Source organism: Eubalaena glacialis, chromosome 6 (assembly GCF_028564815.1).
Source record: "Eubalaena glacialis isolate mEubGla1 chromosome 6, mEubGla1.1.hap2.+ XY, whole genome shotgun sequence".
Lineage (NCBI taxonomy): Eukaryota > Metazoa > Chordata > Mammalia > Artiodactyla > Balaenidae > Eubalaena > Eubalaena glacialis.
Window position 1 is genome coordinate 89,029,674 of NC_083721.1, and position 25,014 is coordinate 89,054,687.

At 37.5% G+C, this 25,014-nt stretch overlaps 1 protein-coding gene across 1 annotated transcript in view; it reads right to left on the reverse strand.

Annotated features, from left to right (window-relative positions):
• Positions 1-23,446, reverse strand: part of PIK3CA (phosphatidylinositol-4,5-bisphosphate 3-kinase catalytic subunit alpha) — a 99,510-nt gene extending 76,064 nt beyond the window's left edge. The window contains exon 1 of the mRNA XM_061193403.1: positions 23,283-23,446. The gene's annotated coding sequence lies outside the window, so the exon portion shown is untranslated. The remainder of the gene's footprint in view (positions 1-23,282) is intronic.
• Between the last annotated feature and the right edge of the window lie 1,568 nt (positions 23,447-25,014).

Below are 25,014 nucleotides of genomic sequence, written 5' to 3' on the forward strand. Positions count from 1 at the left end.
AAGTTCTTTGCTCATTCATTTACATGGATCATGGTTTTTTTAGAAGTATTTGTATGAACATCTTAAAACTTAAACATCTGTATATTACATTTTTGCAAATTTATAATCCTGGTTTGCACATCTTTTAGTTTGTTCACTTGTATTGGGAAGTGGAGTAGGAGGGGAGGTGGGAGAAATAGACAGAATGAATACCAATGTTTTATTTGAGAGTCAAATGTAATAAACTTTCCCCTTCCAATTCTTTTACGTTTGGAAGTTATTTCCCCATCCAGACAAATATATTTCTTAAATGAGATTAGCATAAGAATATTTACTGTATTCCACTTAACTCTTCAATTTATCCAGAATTTATTTTGGTACAGAAGATGAGCTAAATATCAAATTGATTTTGTTTTTGTAACTATTTAATGCTCTCAAAAACATTTATTGAATGTCTTCCTTTTTCTACTGATTTTTAAACTCCTTTTTTATATTTAGAATGTCTGTTTCTGGGATCTCTATTCCCTTTTACCGACTTTCCTATCTATGCTTATACCAGTATCCAACTCCTTGATTTACTATAATTTTATAGTATGTTTTGATATCTGATAGGGCTACAGGGTTAGCTCTCTGACACTGTTCTTGATTTTTCACTTAAAAGTTATCCCATTTTACCTGTTTAGTCTCTTGGACAAAATCAAGAATTATCTTGCTAATTTCTCAAACACATTTTTTAAAAGTTAGGACTATGTTAAATCTGTAAGTTAACTTGAGAAAAACTGGTATTTGTAATAGTTGGACTTCCCTCATAGGAACATGACATTGTCCTCATTACACCCGTACTCTGTCCATATCCTAATAGTTTTTAGGTTTCTTCACATGGGTTCACACATTTCTTATCAACATAATTTAACCTTTTTCTGTATACTGTTAAAAATGATTTCTTTTCTATTATATTTGCTAAACAATTATTGCTACCATAAAGAACTACCGATTTTAAACTATTTGTCTTAAATCTAGTTTCTCTATATTCTTATTAATTCTAGTAATTTCTCAGTTGGTTTTCCTATGAATGCAATTAAGTAACACTGAAAATGGGACTGTGCAGCTTCTTTTTCAGTATTTATTCCTCTTCTTTCTAATTCATGTCTTATTTTATTGGTCAGAACTTCCAGAACAATGCTATGTAATAATATAGTGATAATGGGTTTCCAAATTTTAAAAAATGGTTACTTTTTCACCATTAACCATTATTTTAGCTTTCAGTTTGATATACTTTTTAAGAAAATTCTCTTTGTTCCTGGTTTTAAAGAGACAAAAGGCAATTATTAATTTCTTTTCCATATTTACTGATATGATCTTTATTTCCCTTATTGGATTTATTGCTCTATGCATTATAAAATTTCATATTAAGCCATGTTTGCATTCTTAGAATAGTTCCTACTTGGTAATCATAAAATAGACTTAATATACTGTTGAATTACTCTTGCTCCTATTGTATTTAGAGTTGCTATTTTATTTGAATTCTACATTCTTATTTGAGTTCTACATTCTTAAAGTTTGTTTGCATAAGCTCATTTCTGGAACACAGTACCCTGGAAACATCTCTTTCAGTCACTAGCCATCCAGTATCAACTTTTCAGGCTTATAAAACATAAGTGGCTCATTCAGTGTCACGTAGTTAGCAGGCAGGTTAGATATTCTGGTTCTGATCTAGAATTATAAGCAAATGACCTGTTTCACTGCATTAAACCTTTCCTCCCCCACCACATGGCAGCTCAGCTCTTTCCAGGGACCTAGGGGAAGTTCTCTTTCCCTACACAAATCAGATAGGAATTCAAAAAGTATTTGTACAAAGGGAATAAATATTACATAAGGAGGCGAGAATAACATGTAGATTTGTCACCTTATTTACATTTTCTATCCTTCAGTCTTTCCAGTTTTTTAGGTAAAAGAGCAGAAACCCATTCAGAGTTTTCATAAAATAAATTTTGCCTAGTATAATTGTATTTCCTTTAGCAAATCCATATACATATAAAAGAACAGATAGGAGAAAGGAAAGAAACATAAATAACAGTAAGTCAAGTGGTCACATTAGGACCAAATGTGAGATAGTTGTTATTTCTAATATTCTATTTTCTGCATTGTTCTAATATGACTTAAGATTAATCCATCTGGGGAATAAAGCAGATTTTTCAAAAGTGCCTTCAAAATCTGGGCTTAGAAAATGTGATCACCACATATATATTTGTATTTAAAAAAAAATATGTAGCTGAATGATTAAACTTTTTTTGCCCATTTATTCAATAAACGTTGTGCTTGGTTACATGCTAGACTCTGGGTATATAGTGGCAAACAACACATACATAGTCTGCAGATTTACAGTCAACATTTTCCTTGAAAAAATCTCTTAAATCCCCCCAAAATTACAATGTACATTTTTTGTATACCACCTTGTATAGAAATATATTTTGTGTAAAGATATAACATATATACAGCAACTTAGAATACAATAAATTTATATATGGAATATATAAAATATATGTGGTATTTAAAATGGTGTGGATTTATGCAGGTGCAGGTATGTACCAGAGAGAATGCACATGCATAGATTCTTGTGGGCACAACTGCAAGGCCACCTTGGAAATCACCACAATTGCTCAAACAGTCTAAAACAGCAGTTTTTCTTCCAACACTGGAACAAATTGCTGTTTCCTTAGTTCAGCACTAGAGAATTGGTATTGGAGGCCATGTTTTATGAACATTACATATGTCTGAATAACAGAATCATACTCAACACAGTGAGTTCATACCTACACAGAGACCTGTTGAGGTGACAGCAAATTCACATCTTTAATCTCACATCTACTTTAAAGCAAATGCTCAGTAGTGGGATGTGATTGCAATATTTAAATGATTACTTTTGCCATGTTTTTACTTTTGGCTGGGTATATGTAACTGAATTCTTGTAAATTAAATGTGAGGGGACTCCACTGTACTGAATACATGTGGAACTTCAATTTCGTAATCTGTGAGATGGAGAGGGGATGTGTACTGAAGTGTTACTGTGAAGATTAAGGGATATAACATATACAAAGTCCATAACATTCCCCTTTCCCAGATTCATGAGATTTAAAGTTTGGTTTTGCGGTAACTCAAAATATATATATACATATATATATATACACACACACACACACACACACACACACACACACACACACACACACACACACTAACAGGTACAGTTAGAAAATAGAGGAAATTTTCTCCCACATTCTGTCAATAAATTCTCTGTCAGTTCAAGGGCAGTCCACTGTTGTGTTGTTTTTTTTTTCATTATGGATATCATCCCCCTCCCAAAAGATACAAAATTCTATACAGTTTTACATGCATAAGAAATGTTTGGGGGCTTCCCTGGTGGCGCAGTGGTTGAGAATCCGCCTGCCAATGCAGGGGACACGGGTTCGATCCCTGGTCCGGGAAGATCCCACATGCTGCAGAGCAGCTAAGTCCGTGCGCCACAACTACTGAGCCTGCACTCTAGAGTCTGCGAGCCACAACTACTGAGCCCGTGTGCCACACCTACTGAAGCCCGCGTGCCCTAGAGCCCGTGCTCCGCAACAAGAGAAGCCACCGCAATGAGAAGCCCGTGCACCTCAACGAAGAGTAGCCCCCGCCCTCCGCAACTAGAGAAAGCCTGCGTGCAGCAACGAAGACTCAATGCAGCCAAAAATTAAAATAATTAATTAATTTTAAAAAATGTTTTGCCATAATTCAAAAAGAGACATGTACCGCAATGTTCACTGCAGTACTATTTACAATAACCAGGACATGAAACCAACCTAAATGTCCAATGACAGATGAATGGATAAAGAAAATGTGGCACATATATACAATGGAATATTACTCAGCCATAAAAAGAAACGAAATTGAGTTATTTGTAGTGAGATGGATGGACCTAGAGTCTGTCATACAGAGTGAAGTAAGTCAGAAAGAGAAAAACAAATACCATATGCTAACACACAGCAGCAGCATAGCACAGGGAGATCAGCTGGGTGCTTTGCGATGACCTAGAGATGTGAGATAGGGAGGGTGGGAGGGAGGCTCAAGAGGGAAGGGATATGGGGATATATGTATGCATATGGTTGATTCACTTTGTTGTTCAACAGAAACTAACACAGTTTTGTGATGCAATTATACTCCAATGAAGATCTATTAACAAAAATATTTGGGAGTATGATAACAATTCTTTAAAAGTAAAAATGAAAAATGTTGAACAATTATACCAAAAATTAGATACTTTCTAAAGCAATCTCCATATAAATTAAGTACAATAATATATGTATTTAAAAGTGTGTGGGGGAGAGGAGCTTCAAGATGGCAGAAGAGTAAGACAAGGAGATCACCTTCCTCCCCATAAATACATCAGAAATACATCTACATGTGGAACAACTCCTACAGAACACCTACTGAACACTGGCAGAAGACCTCAGACCTCCCAAAAGGCAAGAAACTCCCCACGTACCTGGCCGTATGGAGGACAGCCTCTTGGTGCTCCAGCCAGGCGTCAGGGCTGTGCCACTGAGGTGGGAGAGCCAAGTTCAGGACACTGGTCCAAAAGAGACCTCCCAGCTCCACGTAATATCAAATGGCAAAAATCTCCGAGAGATCTCCATCTCAACACCAAGACCCAGCTCCACTCAATGACCAGCAAGCTACAGTGCAGGACACGCTATGCCAAACAACTAGCAAGACAGGAACACAACTCCATCCATTAGCACAGAGGCTACCTAAAATCATAATAAGGCCAGAGACACCCCAAAACACACCACCAGACGTGGACCTCCCCACCAGAAAGACAAGATCCAGCCTCATCCACCAGAACACAGGCACTAGTCCCCTCCACCAGGAAGCCTACACAACCCACTGAACCAACCTTAGCCACTGGGGACAGACACCAAAAACAACAGAAACTACGAACCTGCAGCCTGCGAAGAGCAGACCCCAAACACAGTAAGTTAAGCAAAATGAGAAGACAAAGAAAAACACAGCAGATGAAGAAGGCAAAAACCCACCAGACCTAACAAATGAAGAGGAAATAGGCAGTCTACATGAAAAAGAATTCAAAATGATAATAAAAATGATCCAAAACCTTCAAAATAGAATGGAGAAAATACAAGAAATGCTTAACAAGGACCTAGAAGAACTAAAGAGCAAAAAAAAGGGATGAACAACACAATAAATGAAATTAAAAATTCTCTAGAAGGGATCAATAGCAGAATAACTGAGGCAGAAGAACGGAATAAGTGACCTGGAAGATAAAATAGCAGAAATAACTACTGCAGAGCAGAATAAAGAAAAAAGAATGAAAAGAACTGAGGACAGTCTCACAGACCTCTAGGACAATATTAAACGCACCAACATTCGAATTATAGGGGTCCCAGAAGAAGAAGAAAAAAAGAAAGGGACTGAGAAAATATTTGAAGAGATTATAGTTGAAAACTTCCCTAATATGGGAAAGGAAATAGTTAATCAAGTCCAGGAAGCACAGAGAGTCCCATATAGGATAAATCCAAGGAGAAACACGCCAAGACACATATTAATCAAACTATCAAAAATTAAATACATAGAACAAATATTAAAAGCAGCAAGGGAAAAACAACAAATAACAAACAAGGGAATCCCCATAAGATTAACAGCTGATCTTTCAGCAGAAACTCTGCAAGCCAGAAGGGAGTGGCAGGACATATTTAAAGTGATGAAAGTGAAAAACCTACAACCAAGATTACTCTACCCAGCAAGGATCTCATTCAGATTTGACAGAGAAATTAAAACCTTTACAGAGAAGCAAAAGCTAAGAGAATTCAGCACCACCAAACCAGCTTTACAACAAATGCTAAAGGAACTTCTCTAGGCAGGAAACACAAGAGAAGGAAAAGACCTACAATAACAATCCCAAAACAATTAAGAAAATGGTAATAGGATCATACATGTCGATAACTATCTTAAATGTAAATGGATTACATGCTCCAACCAAAAGACATAGACTGGCTGAATAGATACAAAAACAAGACGCTTATATATGCTGCCTACAAGAGACCCATTTCAGACCTAGGGACACATACAGACTGAAAGTGAGGGGATGGAAAAACATATTCCATACAAATGGATATCAAAAGAAAGCTGGAGTAGCAATTCTCCTATCAGACAAAACAGACTTTAAAACAAAGACTATTACAAGAGACAAAGAAGGACACTACATAATGATCAAGGGATCAATCCAAGAAGAAGATATAACAATTGTAAATATTTATGCACCCAACATAGGAGCACCTCAATACATAAAGCAAATGCTAACAGCCATAAAAGGGGAAATCGACAGTAACACAATCATAGTAGGGGACTTTCATACCCCACTTTCACCAATGGACAGATCATCCAAAATGAAAATAAAAAAGAAAACACAAGCTTTAAATGATACATTAAACAAGATGGACTTAATTGATATTTATAGGACATTCCATCCAAAAACAACAGAATGTACATTCTTCTCAAGTGCTCATGGAATATTCTCCAGGATAGATCATATCTTAGGTCACAAATCAAGCCTTGGTAAATTTAAGAAAATTAAAATCGTATCAAGTATCTTTTCTGACCACACGTTATGAGACTAGATATCAATTACAGGAAAAAATCTGTAAGAAATACAAACATATAGAGGCTAAACAATACACTACTAAATAACCAAGAGATCATTGAAGAAATCAAAGAGGAAATCAAAAAATACCTAGAAACAAATGACAATGAAAACACAACGACCCAAAACCTATGGTATGCAGCAAAAGCAGTTCTAAGAGGGAAGTTTATAGCAATACAATCCTACCTTAAGAAACAAGAAACATCTCAAATAAACAACCTAACCTTACACCTAAAGCAATTAGAGAAAGAACAAAAAAACCCCAAAGTTAGCAGAAGGAAAGAAATCATAAAGATCAGATCAGAAATAAATGAAAAAGAAATGAAGGAAACGACAGCAAAGATCTAAAAGCTGGTTCTTTGAGAAGATAAACAAAATTGATAAACCATTAGCCAGACTTATCAAGAAAAAAAGGGAGAAAACTCAAATCAATAGAATTAGAAATGAAAAAGGAGAAGTAACAACTGACACTGCAAAAATACAAAGGATCATGAGAGATTACTACAAGCAACTCTATGCCAATAAAATGGACAACCTGGAAGAAATGGACAAATTCTTAGAAAAGCACAACCTTCTGAGACTGAACCAGGAAGAAATTAAAAATATGAACAGACCAATCACAATCACTGAAATTGAGACTGCGATTAAAAATCTTCCAACAAACAAAAGCCCAGGACCTGATGGCTTAACAGGCAAATTCTATCAAACATTTAGAGAAGAGCTAACACCTATCCTTCTCAAACTCTTCCAAAATATAGCAGAGGGAGGAACACTCCTAAACTCATTCTACGAGGCCACCATCACTCTGATACCAAAACCAGAAAAAGATGTCACAAACAAAGAAAACTACAGGCCAATATCACTGATGAACATAGATGCAAAGATCCTCAACAAAATACTAGCAAACAGAATCCAACAGCACATTAAAAGGATCATACACTATGATCAAGTGGGGTTTATCCCAGGAATGCAAGGATTCTTCAATATACACAAATCAATCGACATGATACACCATATTAACAAATTGAAGGAGAAAAACCATACGATCATCTCAATAGATGCAGAGAAAGCTTTCGACAAAATTCAACACCCATTTATGATAAAAACCGTCCAGAAAGTAAGCATAGAGGGAACTTTCCTTAACATAATAAAGGCCATATATGACAAACCCACAGCCAACACTTTCCTCAATGGTGAAAAACTGAAACCATTTCAACTAAGATCAGGAACAAGACAAGGTTGCCCACTCTCACCACTATTATTCAACATAGTTTTGGAAGTTTTAGCCACAGCAATCAGAGAAGAAAAAGAAATAAAAGCAATCCAAACTGGAAAAGAAGAAGTAAAGCTGTCACTGTTTGCAGATAACATGATACTATACATAGAGAATCCTAAAGATGCTACCAGGAAACTACTAGAGCTGATCAATGAATTTGGTAAAGTAGCAGGATACAAAATTAATGCACAGAAATATCTTGCATTCCTATACACTAATGATGAAAAATCTGAAAGTGAAATTAAGAAAACACTCCCATTTACCACTGCAACAAAAACAATAAAATATCTAGGAATAAACCTACCTAAAGAGACAAAAGACCTGTATGCAGAAAATTATAAGACACTGATGAAAGAAATTAAAGATGATACAAATAGATGGAGAGATATACCATGTTCTTGGATTGGAAGAATCAACATTGTGAAAATGACTCTACTACCCAAAGCAATCTACAGATTCAATGCAATCCCTATCAAACTACCGCTGGCATTTCTCACAGAGCTAGAACAAAAAATTTCACAATTTGTATGAAAACATGAAAGACACCGAATAGTCAAAGCAATCTTGAGAAAGAAAAACGGAGCTGGAGGAATCAGGCTCCCTGACTTCAGACTATACTACAAAGCTACAGTAATCAAGACAGTATGGTACTGGCACAAAAATAGAAATGTAGATCAATGGTACAGGATAGAAAGCCCAGAGATAAACCCTCGCACATATGGTCACCTTACCTTTGGTAAAAGAGGCAAGAATATACAGTGGAGAAAAGACAGCCTCTTCAATAAGTGGTGCTGGGAAAACTGGACAGCTACATGTAAAAGAATGAAAGTAGAACACTCCCTAACACCATACACAGAAATAAACTCAAAATGGATTAAAGACCTAAATGTAAGGCCAGACACCATCAAACTCTTAGAGGAAAACATAGGCAGAACACTCTATGACATAAATCACAGCAAGATCCTTTTTGACCCACCTCCTAGGGAAATGGAAATAAAACCAAAAATAAACAAATGGGACCTAATGAAACTTCAAAGCTTTTGCACAGCAAAGGAAACCATAAACAAGATGAAAAGACAACCCTCAGAACGGGAGAAAATATTTGCAAATGAAGCAACTGACAAAGGATTAATCTCCAAAACATACAAGCAACTCATGCAGCTCAATATCAAAAAAACAAACAACCCAATCCAAAATTGGGCAGAAGACCCAAATAGACATTTCTCCAAAGAACATATACAGATTGCCAACAAACACACGAAAGAATGCTCAACATCATTAATCATTAGAGAAATGCAAATGAAAACTACAGTGAGATATCATCCCACACCGGTCAGAATGGCCATCATCAAAAAATCTACAAACAATAAATGCTGGAGAGGGTGTGGAGAAAAGGGAACCCTCTTGCACTGTTGGTGGGAATGTAAATTGATACAGCCACTATGGAGAGCAGTATGGAGGTTCCTTAAAAAACTAAAAATAGAACTACCATATGACCCAGCAATCCCACTACTGGGCATATACCCTGAGAAAACCATAATTCAAAGAGTCATGTACCAAAATGTTCATTGCAGCTCTTCTTACAATAGCTAGGACATGGAAGCAACCTAAGTGTCCATCAACAGATGAATGAATAAAGAAGATGTGGCACATATGTACAATGGAATATTACTCAGCCACAAAAAGGAACGAAACTGAGTCATTTGTAGTGAGGTGGATGGACCTAGAGACTGTCATACAGAGTGACATTAAGTCAGAAACAGAAAAACAAATATCGTATGCTAACACATATATATGGAATCTTAAAAAATAAAAGAAAAAAAAATGTCAGAAAAACCTAGGGGCAAGATGCGAATAAAGATGCAGACCTACTAGAGAATGGACTTGAGGATACAGGGAGGGGGAAGGGTAAGCTGGGACTACGTGAGAGAGTGGCATGGACATATATACACTACCAAACGTAAAACAGATAGCTAGTGGGAAGGAGCCACATAGCACAGGGAGATCAGCTCGTTGCTTTGTGACCACCTGAAGGGGTGGGATAGGGAGGGTGGGAGGGAGGGAGATGCAAGAAGGAAGAGATATGGGGACATATGTATATGTGTAACTGATTCAATTTGTTTTAATGCAGAAACTAACACACCATTGTAAAGCAATTATACTCCAATAAAGATGTTAAAAAAAACAAAAACAAAAGAAGTGTGTGGGTTTTATTGTTATTATTAACCTAGTACATGAGAGATATAGACTATGGGATCATCAACGTGAGAAAAATAAGTTACCTTGTATGACCATCAAGAGCAGTCTGGTGAAAACTGTTAAAAGGTAAGAGGTAAGAAAACATAAATTCACATATAGTTACCAAAAACTTAAATATGAACTAATAGTCTCATTTATATAAGGTGCCAACCACAGTACTGAAACCAGGTACAGTAAGTCCCTTATATACAAACGAGTTCTGTTCCGAGAGTAAGTCCAACAAAGTCAGCCTAGGTACCCAACTAACACAATCGGCTATATAGTATCGTACCGTATTAGGTTTATAATACTTTTCACACAAATAATATGTAAAAAACAAACAAAAAATGAAGAAAACATTTTTAATCTTACAGTACAGTACCTTGAAAAGTACAGTATAGTACCAGCTACATCACTGCTGCTTTTACACTTGCTTCCAGACATCCTGGGCTTGAAATAAAGATACTGTACTACTGTACTCTATACAGTACTGTACAGTAAAGTACAGAAAAGCACAACCATACGCACGTGACAATGTATGCCAGACACGTGAACTAACTTATGTGATTGGACATGCGAATGCACGTTCTCACGTTTGAAAGTTTGCAACTTGAAGGTTCGTGTGTAGGGGACTTACTGTAGATGATGCCATAGAAACTTGCACCAGTGATGCCAGGTAGCATCATTAGTGATTAAGGCAAATACTTAAGAGACTGAACTGATGAAAATATTCAGTATACATGGCTGCTTTCCTTATTTTCACGTAAATGACTTGTAAGGTTTACACAATGCCCAGTCAGTGTAAACTAGATAACAAACAGAATAATAACAAAAAAGTTAAATCTGTATTAAGACTTCATAGCAAGTATAATAGAGAAGTGAAAGACAAGCAGCTTTAAAACATGACATGAGAATTCTACAAAAGCCATGTAACATAGCAACTATGTGACAATATGACACAATTACCACTTAGTGCATAGAAAAAGACAGGGAAAGGAAATACCTAGTACATGAAACAAGTACTGCTTCAATGGCAGAGTGCTATTAAGACAGCTGCTGGAGGCAAACAGAAGTCCAGGACCAGAGGGCTTCACAGAGGAATTCTACCAAACATATAAAGGAGAGCTAACACCCATCCTTCTCAGACTATTCCAAAAAATTGAAGAGGACAGAAAACCCTCAAATTCATTCTGTGAGGCCACCATTACCCTGATACTAAAATCAGACAAAGATACTACAAAAAAAGAAAATTACAGGCCAGTATCTCTGATGAATATAGATGCAAAAATCCTTGACAAAATATTAGCAAACAGAATTCATCAATATATAAAAAGGATCATATACTATGATCAAGTGGGATTTATTCCAGGGATGCAAAGATGATTCAGTATCTACAAATCAATGTGAAACACCACATTAACAAAAGGAAGGATAAAAACTACATGATCATCTCAATAGATGCAGAAAAAGCATTTGACAAAATTTGACATCCATTCATGACAAAAACCCTCAGTAAAGTTGGTATAGAGGGAACATATCTCAACATAATAAAGGCCATTTATGACAAACCCACAGCTAATATCATACTCAATGGTGAAATGCTGAAAGTTTTTCCTCTAAAATCAGGAACAAGACAAGGATGCCCACTCTTGCCACTTCTATTTAACACAGTACTGGAAATCCTAGCCACAGAACTCAGACAAGAGAAAGAAATAAAAGGCATCCAAATTAGAAGGGAAGAAGTAAAACTGTCACTATTTGCAGATGATGTGATACTGTATATAGAAAACCCTAAAGTCTCCACACCAAAACTATTAGAACTAATAAATGAATTCAGGAAAGTTGCAGGATACAAGATTAGTTTACAGGAATCTGCTGCTTTTTTTATACACTAATAATGAACTACCAGACAGAGAAAGTAAGAAAACAATCCCATTTAAAATCACATCAAAAAGAATAAATACCTAGGAATACACTTAACCAAGGAGGTGAAAGACCTACACTCTGAAAACTCTAAAACACTGATGAAGAACATTGAAGATGACACAAAGAAATGGAAAGATATCTTGTGTTCATGGACTAGAAGAATTAATGTTGTTAAAATGTCCACACTACCCAAAGCAATCTACAGATTTAAGGCAATCCCTACCAAAATACCCATGACATCTTCCACAGAACTAGAACAAACAATCCTAAAATTTATATGGAACCACAAAAGACCTCGAATAGCCAAAACAATCTTGAGAAAAAAGAACAAAGCTGGAGGTATCATATTCCCTGACTTCAGACTACACTACAAAGCTACAGTTATCAAAACACTATGGCATTGGTACAAAAACAGACAGATCCTTGGACAGAATAGAGAGCCCAGAAATAAACCCTTGCGCCTATGGTCAATTATTAATCTACGACAAAGGAGGCAAGAATATACAATGGAGAAAAGACAGTCTCTTCAACAAGCGGTGCTGGGAAAACTGGACAGTTGCACGTAAAAGACTGGAATTAGAACATTTTCTCATACCATATACAAAAATAAGCTCAAAATAAATTAAAGACCTAACTAAGACTGGAAAACATAAAACTCCTAGAAGAAAACATAGGAAGAACACTCTCTGACATAAATCTTAGCAATGTTTTTTTGGCTCTGTCTCCTAAGGCAAAGAAAACAAAAGCAAAAATAAACAAGTGAGACCTAACTAAACTTAAAAGCTTTTACACAGCAAAGGAAACCATCAACAAAACGAAAAGACAACCTGAAGAATGGGAGAAAATATCAGCAAATGATATGACTGATAAGGAGTAATATCCAAAATATATAAAGAGGTCACACAACTCAACACCAAAAAAACAAACAACCCAATTAAGAAGTGTGCATTAGACTAAATAGACACTTTCCCAAAGAAGACATACAGACAGCCAACAGGCACACAAAAAGATGCTCAAGCTTGTTAATCACCAGAGAAATGCGAATTAATACCACAATGAGATACCACCTCACAACTGTCAGAATGGCTATCATCAAAAAGACCACAAATAACAAATGTTGGTGAGGATGTGGAGTAAAGGGAACCCTTGTACACTGTTGGTGGGAATGTTAACTGGTGCAGCCACTGTGGAAAACAGTATGGAGGTTCCTCAAAAAACTAAAAATAGAATTACCATATGATCCAGCAATTCCACTCCTAGATATATAGCCAAAGAAAACGAAAACACTAGTTCAAAAAGATACAAGCACCCTAACGTTCACAGCAGCATTATTTACAATTGCCAAGATATGGAAGCAACCTAAGTGTCCACCAACAGATAAACAGATAAAGAAGATGTGGTATATATGTATGCAATGGAATATTACTCAGCCATAAAAAGGAATGAAATTTTGCCATCTGCAACAAAATTGATGAACCTCAAGAGTATTATGCTTAGTGAAATAAGTCAGACAGAGAAAGACAAATACTGTATGTTATCACTTACATGTGGAATCTAAAAAATAAATGAGTGAATATAACAGAACAAAAACAGACTCACAAATATTGAGAACAAACTAGTGGTTACTAGCAGGGAGAGGGAAGTAGAGGGAAAATATAGAGGTAGAAGATTAAGAGGTACAAATTAATAAGTATAAAATAAATAGGCTACAAGGATATGTTGTACAGCACACGGGAGATAGCCAATATTTTATAATAACTTTAAACGGAGTATAGTCTAGAAAAATACTGAATCACTATGTTGTACACCTGAAACTAATTTAATATTATAAATCAACCATACTTCAGTAAAAAAGAAAAAGAAAAAGGACATCTGCTGAGGATTCTGAGATTCCAGGAATGGACAGGGGAAAACAATCCATAGGAAGCTCAGACTAGGTGTGAAAAATGTACGTCCATTTACTTAATTCCTTTCTGTCCACTAAACCTTCATTCCGATCATGCTAAATCTCTATATGCTAACTTCTCTTAGGACTAGGTATGAAATAGAATTCAAATTCCCAGAGTGAGAATGAAACTTTAAAAAGTTATAATAGAACAAAAAGCAAGCAGTAATGTCAAGAAGCTTGTTAGAAAGGAACCTTACTGTTCATTCTTCAGAGAAAGGATTCATTAGTAAATCCTCAAAATGGACAGGATTCAATTCACTACAAAATGTTAAAGCTCCCAAATAAATCGATGAATATGACATGGTTAGTGCTCTCAAGTAGCATACAGATATTTATTAAGTGCTTACAACGTACTAGGCACTGTTCTAAACGCTTTCATGTATTCAGCATTTAACCTTCATTATAATATTATGATGTAGTATTGCTATTATCTCTTTTCTACAAATGAGAAAATACGTATTAACCCAGAGAATATTTAACCCAGACAGGTTAAATAATTTGCCCTCAATTACAAAACTAGAAATTTTGACAGTCTGGCTTCGGAGCACATGCTCCTAGCCATTGTGACATATATTTAGGAAAAGAAAAATTAAAGAAGCCTACATACACTGACCATATTTTGTGGATTTTCTAAGACTGTTCTGACTTCAAATATTCCGTACCATTGTCAGATTACTTGATCCCATTTTGGCTGGGGAAAAAATTATTTGCAGGAGGAATGTACATAACAAATTTATATATCTGATATTTAAACTCAACAAAACACCATCGCATGATACATTTAGCTGTGCTTTAGTCGTTGTTCATTAGTAGATCATTTAGCTGTATATTAGTAGTGTCTGTGAACAACACATGGCTGTAAAAAGAGCCATTTCACTTCAAAGAAATAGTCAAAATTATTCACAGTGATTTTGAGGAAATCTTAGTCCTACAATATCACTAAGAAATTTGAAAGTTGGTCACTTCTAGTGAAAACAAACTACCAGTCTCCGAACCATAAAATCACTAATATTATAAATTGCTTTGAATTTTACTACCATTGTAATTATCAAGACTAGTACAGAAACTGCTTTGATAAAGTCATGTTCAACTTTTACAACTGGTATATAGTTAGAGAAGAAGAGTACAAATATCACTTTCATAAATACTTTAAGATGCTGCCTATCAAGGTCTCAATTGCAAATAATAGCCATTAGATTTTAAGGAAATCTTCATAGGAAAAATAACTTTAAAATGATGTTACTACTAATGTTTACAATAAATATAAAAATGACAGTGTGAAAATATAATTTTTCCTTTCTTTGCTGTCATATATGATTTGATTTCAGATCGACTTTATAGTTGTGCCTAATTTCAATCTTTTTCCTGACAATTTTTCCCATTAATGCTGCTTTAGTTTTGATAACATGCCCCATAAATCTATATTCCAGAAAAGCAGCTTATTTAGCAGAAAACTCCAAGGTTTTTGTACTTGTCAAGAAGTTAACCTCCTAAGGAAAAACCCAAAACACACACACACAATTCACTTGCTTTTAGGCTAAAGGCAGCCAATTGTTTCAAAATGCAATAGTACTTTCAGGTCTAGACCTGCAGTTAGTCCATCAGAAAAGTACTTGGAAAAGCATGATCTGTCAAAGAAAAGCCACAGAAATCTGCTTAGCTTGTTGAAAAATGAGTACATACTCAAAATAACTCTAAATAATATCTAATTACCTGAACAGTTTGCTGGTTAAAAACTATTCAAAAGTTGAAGGTAATTTGAATATTCATAGAAACAACAAATCAACAGCATACACACCATTGCTTTCTGACAAGGACAATTATTTTTGTCATCTTTTCATATATTTGTCTGCACAACAGAGGATACATCTAGAAAAAAGAGGGTTACTATGCCTCTGGAATTATGTTTCTAAGATTAGAACATATTTTCTGAAAATCATCTAGTGGGATGGGTTACCAAAGGAAAGTATGGAACATATTTTCCTAGAAGTCTTTAACTAAAGTAAAGATGGTTGCCAATGGCTATTAAGGGTGCTGTGACAGGTTTTTTGGCCTTCTTAACCCTGGCAACTGGTGTGCAATGGATGATCTACTCTCAATGCCTGTCAGTCGCTTACTGGCAATGCCTTTGCCAGTAACCAAAATGGCCATGCCTGTACAACTTTGATCCTCCAAAGTCACTGAAGGTTTCAGAAAGAAAGAAAGAAAATCTTTCCAGTCCATTCTTTTCTGATGGCAGCTTTTCTCTGTCACAGAATTTCACAAAGGGCCTTCAAATATGTGAAAATTTATAAAAAGGCAGAAAAAAAGATTTTTGCTTCTTAAGATACAACAAACTGAGATAGGACCATCTTCCCTCTAGGGAGTGGCTTAACTTACTCTTCCCTGAAATCAGAAATAGGCTTTAGGACTTCCCTGGTGGCGCAGTGGTTAAGAATCCGCCTGCCAATGCAGGGGACATGGGCTCAATCCCTGGTCTGGGAAGATCCCACATGCCGCGGAGCAACTAAGCCCGTGCGCCACATCTACTGAGCCTGCGCTCTAGAGCCCGCGATCCACAACTACTGACCCCTTGTGCCGCAACTACTGAAGCCCGTGCGCCTAGGGCCTGTGCTCCACAACAAAAGAAGCCACTGCAATGAGAAGCCCGTGCACCGCAACGAAGAGTAGCCCCCGCTCGCCGCAACTAGAGAAAGCCCACGTGCAGCAACAAAGACCCAACACAGCCAAAAAAATAAATTAAAAAATTTAAAAAAAAGAAACAGACTTTAAAATGCTAGGAATCTCATAGAATTTTGGAATTGTAAAGAACCTTAGAAATGTTGCAGGTAAAGAAAAGTGCTAAAAGGTCAAGATCTAACGCCAAAGAGCTAGTTAATAGTTCAATATAGAACCTAGATTTTCAGACTCTTGACCCAATGTTCTTTTAGGACACAGCTTCTCCTAATCTATCAATCTTTGTTAAAAATGTCTACAAACATCAGTAGAAATATGCACTAGTTAACAACTTATAGAAATGTGTTTCCTATCTACTTCAAATCTATACTCAGTAAATGATCAACTAAGACTGGCACAGCAATTTATATACTTTTCAGATAGCTTAAAATATATAGCTACTAACTGATAGAAAGATAAGAAAAGTGTTTTGATTCCCAATTATGATTCTACTGCAAAAATATCACTTACTGATCACCTACTTTTGGGTACTATGCTATGTGCTGAGGATATAAGAATGAACACAAACATGGTCTCCTCCTGTTAAAAAATTTATGCTTAAAATTATCTTCATAATATTGCTTTAAATCTCTACAGTACTTTATAAGATGTGTCTCTCCACTGAATCTTACTAACTCTTGGTGAGTTTGGCAAGAGAGTTATGATCAGAACAGAATGATTCTATCCTAATGTAGCTTTTTTCACATCACAACACTGACTTCTTTGGCTTCCACTACACAAATATTTAAAATCTGAAGTGTAGCAGATAAGTATGGCCTGTAAAAATTCTTACTTTTTTTTTTTTTTTTTAAATCCCACACTTATTTCAAATGGCAATGCTGGCCCTGATACAGAGACTCCTTTGTAACAATTCCAATTATATACTAAAAGTTACTAAAACTTAACCTCTTATAAGTGAGTACAATTTAGATAAACTATCAAGCTAACTAGCAAAATGATACAGAAGAAATGAGTGTTTAATTGTCAGACCAAATATGAAACATGTTATTCTTGTACTAGGTATAAATTTAAAATAATGATTAATATGTATACATTTTCCCATGAATAATTTTATGCAATTTGGATCATTTAAATTACCTCAATTATATGAATTATTAGCAAGCAACATATTATAATTCCTATTGTATCATTACAGAAAGAGAGGCAAAGATGTGATATAGTCTGTCTCCTCTCCCCCTTACACAAATACAAAGTAGCAGTTTGGGACTGGAATTTAGTCTTTCAGCCATCCAGACCACAGCACCATAATCCATACTAAAAACAGTTTCACTGTAAGGAATATTAAACTTGAAGAAAAAACTCTAAGCCACCACTTTTACTACAAACTTATAAACTTTTTATTGAAGCATTTTAACTTTAAACTCCCCAAACTGTATAGCTGAGGAGAGGGATAGAGAACATCTAAAAATTCCTTAACCAGCATCAATTGATTCATGTTAATAAAGGATTAAATGTGAAAAATATAAATGTCTATAAAACGTTATCAGTATATCTAAGGTTGAATAACCTTTCTGAATGATGGAAATCTCCAGCCTTTAAGTCGAATCCTCAGACTCCACTGAGTGTTGCCTCATGCTTCTTTTTTTACACCCTTAAGACTTCAGTTTCTCCTACCCGCTATTCTTAATTTTTATTACAGTACTTTTTCTAAAAAGATGATAAAGTTCACTTTAAACATAAACTTAAGGGAGAACTCAGACAAGTCAATTTGCTTTATACAAAAATAAGACTGGTATCCAGAAACTTCAGCAGAGATACTATTACATTGTGTGTAAGGTAACTCTCTATTACCAAATAAATGAAGGTTAAAATAACCATATAAAATTAAGATACATGGCTCCCAAATAGAGAAAGATATCAATAACTTTAGTCTGCTAACTGCTTTCTGTAACCACTTCTGATATTGAGAACAATATTCTGAAATTGGTCCTGAGCAGAGGTATACTCCCTGTATCTCCTAGAAATTACTAAATAAATGTTCCTGAATTTTAAGGTCTGGCAAACAGAGATTTCACCAAAACCTCTGGGTCTTCTTTTGTAAATCATCCTTAGTTTTAATCTGTCCATTCTTTTGGAATGGTCAAGTCTGATTTTACTTATCTTTGGAGATGGCATAAGGTTATCAGTTTAGATTCTCCCTTCCTCCATATTATGTATTATGGATGTATAGATAGCTTGACACTTGCTAACCCATCATGGTTCAAACTTCTAGGCATAATTCTTTCCCAAGCAGATTGACTAACACCTGGATGTTTGACAGTGGAATAAGGTGCTAAGAAAATGAAACTAAAAGCCACGTGGTTTTTGGTCCCTAGTCACACCTGTAAAGCTAGCAGTCAGCAAAGTGGAAAACAGGATTTATTACATAAACTGTGTCTTTTTTCTTATCTCAGATAAGTCCAATCATGAGATCTAACACCTTTTAAGGGGAAAGGAAATGAACATGTATTAAACATCTGATCCAGGACAAAAACTTTCTTGGATCTATATTATCTCATTTAATTCAACAACAACAACAACAACTCTGTTGAGTAGTAATTACTCCCATTATACACATTAGGAAATCTGTCCAAAGTAATCCTGCCAGTAAGTATAGAAGCCAGGTTTTGATCCAAGCAGGTTCAGATTTTCCAAAGTCAATATTTTTAGTACTCATAGGATTTTAAGGCACGATCACTGAGTACCATGTAGAACATTCAGTACAATTCCTCTATGTTACAGATAAGGAAACTGAGGCCCAAAAAGATTGAGACTTGCCCAAGGTCACACACTTGTGATGAGGCTGGGATTTGAATTCGTATCTCCTGATTTCCAGCACAGTTCTGTGTATAATTATTTGTGTGTGTGTGTGTGTTTGGGGTTGAGTATCACTCTTGATATAATTTATATTTAATTTAGAACATCTCAACTGTCTCCAAATAAAATTCATATGTGTGGCAGGTGCAGGGATGTATATTTTTAGTGACCAAAAATAATAAATGTGTTCGGCAAGAATAAAAGCTTAATTGGCATTTATAAATTATTACATGTTGTAAAGAAGTCTGTTGTCAATATATTTATTTATTCAGTGAATAACTGCCTATTATGTACTGGCTACTGTGCTTGGCAATGAGAATACAACTGTATATAAGATAGAGCCCCTATCCTTCTCATGATTTACATCTTGGTGGAGGATACCAACAAATAAATTGGCAATTACCAATGCAGTGAGTCAATGCTATGACAGAGGAGTACAAGATATTATGGGAACAGGAAGCAAGGGCACCTAACCCAGACTAGACTTTTCAAAGGAGTTGATATGAAAGATGAGTAGGAGTCAGCCAGTTAAGGAAAGGGTATGAAATATGCAAATGTTTCAGGAAAAGCAAACAGCATTTGCACATCAAGCAGGAAAAGGCCAAGGGAGCTGTAGGAGGAGGAGGAAGAGATGAACCTAGAGAGAGAAGCAAGAAACAAATCATATAGGTCTTCGAAAGCAAGGGCTTTACAATCGTGTCTATTAGAATTACCTGGGGAACTTAAAAATAAATAAACAGATGTCTGGGCTCCCTCTCAGACCAATTAAATCAGGATCTCTAGGAATGAGACCCGGCACTGATATTTTTAAAAAGCTAACTAGATGATTCTAATATGTGGCCAGGATCAAAAACCACTGTTTAAGCTATATGGGCAATTAAACATATACATTTATTACTGCAAATAAGGGAAAAGGTGATCTTAGTATCTCTGGGCCCTAGTTTCTTTACCTATTAAAAAGCAGGCTGGAGCAGGTTAGAGGTAGCATGATAAAATGAAAGGAGTCACAAAGCATTAGTTTTGTCAATGAGTTGTCACCTGACACCTGTCTGACCTTAGATTAAAATGTCATTTCTCAGAGACAGTAATACTGCCTTCTCTACAGGGCTGTTGTGTAGCTCAAGATAAATATATTTAATAGAACAGCTCAATAACTATGCTAATAAAATATAAACCATGGTTTTCCAAGATTTATGCTTCTAAAGTTGCACAATTTTAAAGATTATAAATATTTTCACCAGAGATAAAATCTTTTATGATGCTTAAGAAACACATTTCATTTAAAGAATCACCCCTACCTTGAAGTTCAAGATATTTAAATAATAAAATAGAGAACTGATCCTTTTAATACTATTTTAGTTTCTAAAGAGATCAAACGGGATTAAGTTAGTCCTTTTCAAATAAACAGATCAACAGAGCAAATGCCCTTTAAATGGTAATAGTTAATGTTAAAAATTCTTTATTCAGTAAAGGGCACTAATAAGGAAAGCTATACACAAAGTAAACTGTTTTAGGAAATGTATGATCTACCTTATCATATATGTATTTAATTTATAAATTTACTTTTTTTTTTTAAGGGAATACTTATTTGGGATGGAGAGGATCTTCCCCTGACAGGAAGGAAGCTCTGCCTCAAGAAGGGCTGTTCCATCCAGAGCCAGGCAAAGCCACTGCACTTTTATAGTCTCCCTTTCACATATATCTTGCCCATGGGAATATACACTTTCATGCAGTAATTTTTGGGTTTAAGTACAGCATTTGTATTTAGTGATATCTCTTTAATGCTCTACCCAATTTACTTAAAATTGAAAAAAAAAACTTTAGACATATAAAAACACTGTTCTGCATTTATATGTGGTTCATTTCTAACTCTTCAACTGAAACTGATAGGAATGCCTTTCAAACTTTATATTCATAGTCAATGATAAACTATTAAGTTAATATTCATTCACTTTCATTTCATGATGCTATTACTATTACGATGTGCTATCACTTCTTTCAATGACCTATTTTGTGATTTTAATAGGAAAGCACTCTATTTTACAATGATGAAAAACCCACAAGAAACTTTTGAAAAACGTCATGGATGAAATTTAATTTTATCCAAAAACGTGAAATGAGAAAACTTAGAAAACCAAACAAAACACCAACACACACACACACACACACACACACACACTTGGCCCTCTTCAGATAATTTTGGCTGATGACACTGCAGAACAGTTAATCTGATAATTAAAATTTTCCAAAACATGTGATGTTTAGATAGAGATCTATGCTGTCAACCAGAATTCAATGCTTCAGTTAAAAAATGTTAAAACTTGAATACACAGACATATTAACAAATTCTTACACTGCAATTGCTTCTGGAGTCCATTAATAGAGACGTGTTCTGATTTATACAAATTAAATTAGCAACATGGTACCTTAAGTATTTTGCAGGTCTTTCCTTAACAACACGCAATCCAGCAAATAAATTTTGTACGGTGCAATGTAAGCAAATACCTAGAGAACCCATCTTCTGAGCAGGAAAACATGCGATCAGTACTGCCCACAGTGGTTCAAATGTGGCCGCAGTAACTATCGACGACTTGAGTTACCAGGAGTTCACCTACCCAAGTTTTCTAGGGGTTCTCCCAGGCCTCACGAACTATGATTCAAAACATCGCCTCGCAAACCCATGTCCTGCATGTGCACAAAGGCGCAGTGCTGGAATGAGGAAGCTTCACCAAACAAAATCACAACTCTACTTCACTAAAGAATATGTAGGTTGTTTTTACAGAGGCCCCTCTTGTTGCGCTCCCCTTACCCTTTATATAACTACGTAAACAGCTCCCCAATTACTGACATCCAAGAAAAGAGCTTTCGATTCCTAAGTCTGGTAACTAGCCACCATCACCACTATTCCTTTTGCATCCTAAAATAAACCCCTCAAGCCGCGATCAAAACACACTGGCCGAACGTCTGGTGTTTACACAGCCCAATCCTGGGCGCTACCCTACCTTTCCGAGCCACTTAGGAGCTATGAAGCAGGCACCACATAACAGAATTAGTAAAGGCACAAATCACGAGACAACGTCTCAGGTCTATGAATGAAAGATCCAATACGTTTGACTGTCTCGGTTAAGACGAAAAAAACAACTTCGAGAGGAAGGGTGGGAGGAGAACTGCGGGGTGGGGGGAGGTTTTCCTTCCAAGCCCCAGCCGGGCGATTTAAACCCAGTATGAGGCAAACGCAGGGTCGCCGGGCTGGCGGGGCCGGAGTCCTCGGGCGTGACAGCCCCTCAGGAACAGCTCGTGGCTCGGCGCCGGGATCCCTCACGCCGCGGTGCTCGCGGGCCGGGTGGATGTGCAAGGACGCGGGGGACCGAGCCACCGCGGCCGGGGCGGCGGCCCTGGGCGCACTTCCTCAGTCCTAGCCGCCCCATCCCCAAAAATGGGAGAGGAAGGAAACGAGGAGCGAGGCGGCGGCCAGAGGGAGAAAAGAGGGAGCGGCGAACCCTCGCCTCTGCATCTGGGTGAGGCCAGCAGCAGGCGGGGGAGAGGGAGCGGCGATCGCAGGCGAACTCCGATGCGGGCCGACGCTGGGAGAAACGACCGGCAGGCAGCCCCCGCCCAAGACGAGCACCCACCCGGTCCCATCCCGACCGCGCCCGCTCCCGGCCAGTCCGCGTTCTACTCACGCTTGGGGCTCCTCGAGGCTCCGCGGCTCTAACCGCATCGGGTCCCAGCCCCGCGGGCGGCGGCGGCGGCGGCGGCGGCGGCGGCGCCGAGGGAGAGGAGAGCGGGCGGCACAGCCCCCGCCTCCCGGCCCCTCTCCCCCGCCGCTCCGGAGCTGCCCGGCCGGGCCCGAGCCCTGCCTCGCCGGCGGCCCCAGCCCCAGCGGCCCGGCGGCAGCAGCCCGAGACCTCAGCGGCCGCAGCGGCGGCACCGGAACTGCCGCTTTCTCCTTCTCGTTGCCTCTCCTCGCTAGCCCCAGCCACACGCCCCCGCCCCCGTCTCCTTTCTCTGACACCCCTGTTTTTTTCCTTTTGTTTCCAGAATAAACTTTATTGGTCTCTTTTTCCGCTCACATCGTGTAAACAAACAACGAACTCTTCCCCACCCCCTGGACTCCCCCCTCCTCGGGTAGAGGAGGGTAAGAGCTGAGGAGGGGCCGAGCCTACTATGCCCCGGAAGCAGATGTGCAAATGAGGGGAAGTGAAACTGCGGAGACCAGGAGTGGGAAGTGGGCAAATCGGGTAACAGTGTGCCAGTGCGCTTGCGCTTTGGTGTTGTGCCTGAAGTTGGGGTGGCGTTATGGGTGCTTTTCTGGCGCGCTGGTATTTAATGTTGTTGTCTTTTGCAGTAGTGAGGCTGTTTCGTCATCCTATGGCGGCATATGTGTCGTACATCTGTTTCTACGAGCGAGAGATACAGAAAGGAGGATTGGGAGGAAGCGGGTCCATTCACTTTTACGCCCGTAGAGGAAATGAGATTTCCTCTCGTTTAGGGGCGAGGGAAGGGAATGTGGTGGCTAACCGCCTCTGTCAGTGGCTAACCAGAATTGGATATCAATACTAGAAACAAGGCCTTTTACAAAACGTTGCTACGCGTCCTTCTGCCAACGTAAGGTTAAGTTATAGCCCATCTGGAAAGAGGAATGCACTGCCACATCCCACCGCAATTCTTTGACTCACTCGGGGAGACCTTTTGCAATGTCCTTTTTTTCAGATTTGAGTCAGCTTGTAGGATTCATTTCTGACTATTCAGAATACGTGCTTTTTTCGCGTAGTGCCCACGGAGACTTCAGAAAAGCCATTTCGGTTGCAGATTAGATGCAAGGTGTTTTGGTTCTGCGTACCATAGAAACCTCTCTTTGAGAGTAATAGGATCTGTTGCCTTTTGAGATCACTACTGATAAGGATGCGCTTTTCTGCGTGTTTGTCCCCCTAGTGGCCTTTCATTGTATTGAAAAGGCGTAGGAACGGTGATTAGTAGAAATCTGTGATACAAGTCCTCAAACTAGGGCTCTCCCTTGAATTTTAAGGAGCAGAGGACTTGGAAGTGACCCACTCTAGAGATGTTACAGTCCAACTTGTCATCCAGAGCAAAAAGCTAACCAATAACCAGTTTTTGCTGGAGCACACATCCATACCCAATCTTAAATAAGATCCATTCCTATATGTGGTCATAGTTTCATTTAACTGTATTTCTGTTTCTGTATTTCCTGTGCTTTCTCTCTTTTCTTAAGCTCTGGTTTTTATCTCACATTTCAGGGGTCTAAGTTTATAAATATTTTTCTTGAACCAGTGTTTTTCAGCACTTTCAGAACATTGTGTTACTCAAAAGCAGATAATTAAAAAAAAAAAGCAAGCTTAAGGCAGCATTTCCCATATTGTGTTTCCAGGCCCAGAGTTTAGTGAGATATTAATA